The sequence below is a fragment of the Psammomys obesus genome, unplaced genomic scaffold (genome assembly GCF_907164565.1).
Source record: "Psammomys obesus unplaced genomic scaffold, mPsaObe1.curated_primary_1811, whole genome shotgun sequence".
Taxonomy (NCBI): Eukaryota; Metazoa; Chordata; class Mammalia; order Rodentia; family Muridae; genus Psammomys; species Psammomys obesus.
In genome coordinates, this window is record NW_026591086.1 from 44,024,496 (window position 1) to 44,030,945 (window position 6,450).

Sequence of the window (6,450 nt, forward strand, 5' to 3'; positions counted from 1 at the left end):
ACACACACACACACACACACACACACACACACACACACACACACACATATGTATATGGAGAGAGAGAGAGAAAGCAAGTTAAACATTTGTACACATAATTTTATAAACTTAGAATGTTAGTATTTTAAAATATGTATTTAAGGAGAGTTAGTTATCCATGCATCTATCACACATTTCCTATTTTGAGAATAAAAGATGTATTTCAAAGCTAAGTACTATTTTGTATTTAAACAGTGAGAAACAAAACTTTTAATTTAAGCAAAATACATTATCACTTTTGATTTACAAGTATTATAAACCTTTTCTAAGTAGATTAAAAATCAGGGCACATGGAGTGTTTTCCTGATATTCAATAAGCCCCTGGACTTGCTAAAGACACCATAATACAAACCCAGGAACCAAGAAACACTGTAAATAGTGAACTGTGTGCACCTTGCAGGTGGGGGCGGAGTGAGAATTCATGACTCGTATGTTAACATGACTCTCTACAGAGGTTTGCTCATCCTTTTGAAACTGTCCTTGTCATTATGAAGGCAGCTGTTTTATGGTCTCCTGAAGAGGAAACACAAAACTTCCACACTTAAATATTAGTTTATTTTTTCAACTGGAAAATGTGGCTGTCATTATCACTCTCCTCAAAAGTTATGAATACACCTGCGTAGCTTTACCACTGCTTCTGCCTATTTTTACTCATCTATTTTCAACCAGAAGAGTTCAACAGAAGGTACTCAATGTTGATTGTTCCAGGTTTGACACTCTTTAGGGAATTATATAACTCATATGTACCGAGGTTCATGGTAGTCTTACTTATAAACAATTTATATAAGAAATTTGAACAGGAAAATTCTGAATTACTGTGGCTTTACTCGCAGTGTTATCCGAAATAGCCAACTTTTCTAATTAATCAAATTAGAAATCAATCAGGATGCACAGGAGGAAATGTTAAACTTATTAAAATGTTATTTAACTTGATTTTTCTTCTCTGAGTACCTCAGATATTTTTTTTTCATTTCACTTATTTACTTTGAATAAGCAAATTACAGTGATTGTTCCAACAAATTAACCGACATAAATAGCTTTGGCAAGAATTTCAGACTTGTAAAGAGAAATAGTTAAACTATTACCATGTAATTGAGTGTACTGATAGTTTGCCTTTGCACAGTCATAACGTCAATGTTTATAGTTTAGAGCTGAAAATCACACCGCCTATGGCTCAATTTATGTTGTTTCATCTAAGAACAGGTGGAAGAACCGTGCCTGCCAAGAGGCTTCCCCTGGCATTCACAGTTTGGGAGCTCAAACGGAAAGGAAATCATTTAACTTGTAAACAGCTTTACTTTTCACATTGACATGAAAATGACTTTACATTACACAGGTATGGCACATTTTATTATCCTCATGCAGTCCAGCAAAGCAAACAATGACAACAAACTGTGCTTTTAATCTCTAACTCAGAATTTCCCAAACTAGAGAACATTACATTAGCAGTCAATATATACATTGTATGTCAAAAAATGCTTGGGGTATCACTTTAATCATTATGATAGACATTGGTTTCCTTTAAACATTCTCAATGAAAGTACTAAACGCAAATATGGAAAACACTTAGAACAAATTGTCACTTAGAGAAGGTAGCTCTGATTTCATTCTAAGTATTCCCACACAACTATGGAGGCAGATGTTAGCTTTCTCTGTAATCCACAGGAGAAGAAACATTTTTTATATTCTTTATAGAACCTTTCTCTAAATGGCTTATGAAACATTATTTTCATACACAAAGAAATCTTAGCTGGAGCTATAGTTAAAGAAACTTATATTCATATAAGAAAATTATATTCATAGTCTAACTATTTAGTTCATTCCAATCTCCATTATAAATTTATTGAATCAATTTAAATCTCATGTTTGATTAAAGTATCAGAATTTCACTAAAATGTTTATAATCTCCATATTTTTAATTTTTGATATGTCTTTTCTTATTGCTTTCAATATCCCACTTCGCTAGAGGGTTCCTCTAGGGCAATGTTTCTTATTACATTTGCATATTTGTTTATTATTTAGTATGGTTGTGTGTGTGTGTGTGTGTGTGTGTGTTTGTATGTACCATGCAATGGGTAGAGGTCAGACAACTCTCACAGTCTACCAGGTGTGTAGTAGAGATTGAAATGAGCTTGTTGTGCTTTGCAACATAAGTCTTTATCTAGTGAACTTTTCTCTTGCCTCTAAGAAAATTATTTTAGCTTAAGAAATGAATATAACCCACGTCCTGGCCCACCTCTCTAGCTGAAGTCTCCTACTCCACCCGAGTGCAGGCTAGCAACCTGAAAACCAGGTAAGCCACCCCATCCTTTAGCATACCTGTGCCTACACAGCAGAACCCAAACTTCCCTTCTTTTCCTTGTCACAATATCCTATCCCATACATCTATCAGATGCCTCCTACTCCACCAGAGGCCAGCCAGCATCCTGAACCTCAGATACTATGCCAGCTCCTGGAAAACCAGGCAGAAGCATTTTACCCCACTAGAGAACAGGCCAGTGTCTTGAACCCCAGAGAATTCCCTGGCCAGATCAGATGTTCCCGACATTACCAGAACTCCGGCTCCTATCTTGGGCAGCAAGCCATCACTGGACCAGAGGACTTTCAGGCCATTAACAGTCCGGCCACCTACTCAACCATACACCAAAATTCCAGGTAGAAAATAACTCAAAAGAGAAAGCTTCCATCCAACAAACACAAACCCAGAAATCAGTACCTAGACCTATAATTACTCCAAATCCAGATGTCTAAACATCAGTGTGATAACACAATAGCCAGGTCAATATGACACCACCACAGCTCAGCCATTGCACTGCAGCAAGCTCTGAAACTCCAACATAATTGAGACAGAAAAGAGAATAAAACAATTGGAGGAAAAATAATAAATTTCTTAAAGAATATCAAACTAGCCAAAACAAACAAACAAACAAACAAATAGTTGAAGGAAATAAATAAAACTGTTCAATACCTGAAAATAGGAACAGAAAAAAGAACACACAAATTGAGAGAATTCTGAGAATGGCAAATCTAGGTAAGTGATCAGGAACTACAGACAAAACAGAATATCAACAGAATACAAGAGATGGAGAAGATAGTCTCAGGCATTGAAGACATGATAGAAGAAAGAGATACATAGTCAAAGAAAATGCTAAATCTGAAAAGTTCCTGATAAAATATTGCCAGGAAATGCGGGACACTATGAAAGATCAAACTTAAGAAAAATAGGAATAAAAGAAAGAGAAGATGCCCAGCTCAAAGACCAAGAAAACATTTTTTTAACTTTTATCAATTACACTTTATTCATTTTGTATCCCCCCATAAGCCCTTCCCTTCTCCCCTCCAGGTCCCACCCTCCCCCCCTTTCTGCATGCAGAAAACATTTTTAACAAAAGCATAGCAATAAATTTTTTTTAATCTAAGGAAGGAGATGTGTATAAAGGTACAAGAAACATACAGAAAACCAAATAGTTTGGACAAGAAAAGAAAGTCAATGTAACTCACTATATAAACAAACTGAAAGAGAAAACAAAAACAAAGAAAACAAACAACCACAACAAAAAAACCTACATGATCATCTCATTAGATACCAACAAAACAAACCAACACCCATTCATGATGATAGCCTTGAAGATTCCATCTTACACCTTTCAGAATAGCTAATATCAAAAACATAAGCGACAGCTCATGCTGGAGAAGATGTCGAGCAAAAGGAATACTTCTTTGCTGGTTGGAATGCAAACTTGTACAGCCATTTTGGAAAATCAATATTGTGGTTTCTCACAAAACTGGGAATTGATGTACCTCAAGATCTATCTATACTACTCCTGGTCATAGACCCAAAAGACTGTCCAGCATACCACAATGACACTTGCTCAGCTATGTTCATAGAAACTTAGTTCAGAATAACCAGAAACTACGAACAACCTAGATGTCCCTGAACCAAAGAACGGATAAAGAAAATGTGGCACATTTATACAATAGACTATTACTCAGCTGTTAATGAATAATAACATCAACAATTTGCTGGCAAATGTTTGGAACTAGAATAGGTCATCCTGCATGAGGTAACCTAGACCCAGAAAGACCAAACATATTATATAACCTTATAAGTGGATATTGGTGATAAAGTAAAGAATAACCATGCTATAATACTCAGGCTCAGAGATGCTAAATAAAAAGAAGGCTTAAGGAGGGATGTAGGATCTCCCTGGGAAGGGAAAATACAGTAGATTTTACAGGTAGACTAGGGGTGGGTAGGGATGCTAACAGCACTGATTAGATTGGGGAGATGAAAGAAGAGAATTCCACTCAAGAGAATTGGGCTTCATTTCAGGAGCAAGTTAGAAACCTAATCCAAAGTAGGAAGGACTGGAGGAAGCAGAGGGATTGAGGACAACATAAGAACACAGCACACAGAATCAACTGACAGGGATTCAAGTTGGCTCACAGATCAGGGATCCCGTATGTGTCTGCATACACATTGATTTCGTAGCTCTGTGTTCTTTGGGGATTCCTAAAAGCGGGGTGAGGTCTGTCTCTGTCATTTTCCCCTGTCTTTGGTAACCTTTTCTCTTACTGTGTTGCTTTGTTCAGCCTTGATGTGATGGTACTTGCCTGGTATTACTGTATGTGTTCCGCTGTATTTGGTTGATGTCCCTAGAAGGCCTGCTCTTTACTCAGAGGTGGTGAAGTGAGGTTTTGAAGTATAAGAGATGATGGAAGGAGAGACTTTGGGTGAGCAGGTAGAAGAAATTGAATTGGGGATGAAATATATAAGAATAAATATAAAGGAAAATATTTTAAAGCTATGAAAATAAGATGATAGTAACAATATCAGATATTATTATGCATCATTTACTTCTATAATATATATTTATATATGATAGCACACAGAAGTAATTCTCCACATAATCACAAATTAATATATTATTGGCAGCTTTATCAAAGATGGAAATATATAAGTTGCGGCAAGTGATATCCTTTGTCTTGTGTTGAAGTCAAGGAACGCAGCTTTATTAAACCTCTTCTGATTATGTAATTTAGGTACTTTTTATGAGTATTGTCCTGCTACATACTTATATTTGGTCTTTAATATAATTATTTAAATTTAAAAACTTAAATCATAACTAATATATAAATGTTTCTTTATTAAACCACTATTACACTAACAGTCTCATACTGCCCTTAGCCAGAATTCAGGCAGATTCCTCTGCATGATCTTTGGTTCAGGCCTTGTTCACACAATTTTTCAAGCCTTTCTTGCCTAGTTGCAGTTAGATACTATTTACATAAATTTAACAAAAATTCCTATTATGTTTCCACTTAGTAATGTTTACATGCCATCCTTTCCAGTTTGGAGGTACAATTTCTCACTCTTTTTGTTTAGAACTGAGATCTGGATTACACTCACATCTCTTTCCCATTTGTAGTTATTTCTCAGGAAAATTTTCTCTTTCTGATTTTAATGGGTGTCAAGCTCTGGATTTCTCTGACACTACTCAAAGTTTCTCAGGTTCTTCCTAATATTGCAAGTTACTTATACTTTATTATTATCAGAAATGTATCAGAAAGCAACTTTCACAGACTAGGACACACATGCACACACCACACCACACACACACACACACACTCACACCACAGAACACACACACACTTCACACTTTGCACTCAGCGTTATTAGTCTCACAACTTCATTTTGCATCAAACAAAAACGAAGCCTTGAAAGTCTGTTGATTTTCCCAAGGTTTGAGAATGTTTCTGGGAGATTCTGAATGCAAGCCTGAAGATAGCTAGTGCTAGGATTTTTTCTAAAGCAAGGGTCACATCAAGTAGGGGTTGATAACGCAGTTCTGGAAAACACATTTAAATATTAATAGCAATTAATTCCGAATGAGTAGTCGAGGTCCTGGGAAGGAGAGATTAAAGAATAACAAGGTGATATAGGTTTGAAGAGAGGATCACAAATCTTCCATCACACAAGGTTATAATGCTGTGTTCACATACAAATTAAACAAAGTAGATTCTCTTAGGAAAAGAAAACGGGGATTTGGGGAAGAATAGGTAAAGAGGTTTTGAAAGGAAGTTATTATAAAGATGACAGGAGTCTACCACAAAAGGCATCTGAAAGACTCTACCTAGCAGTGTTTCAAAGCAGACACTAAGACTCATAACCAAACCCTCGGCAGAGTGCAGGGAATCATATGAAAGAAGGGAAGTTAGTATGATGTGGAAAGGATAGGAGCTCTACAAGGACCAAACATATCTGGGCACAGGGTCTTTTCTGAGACTGACACTCAACCAAGGACCATCTATGGACATAACCTAGAACTTCTGCTCGGATGTGGCCCATGGTAGCTCAGTAACCAAGTAGTTTTCCAAAGTAAGGGGAACACGGACTATTTCTAACAGGAT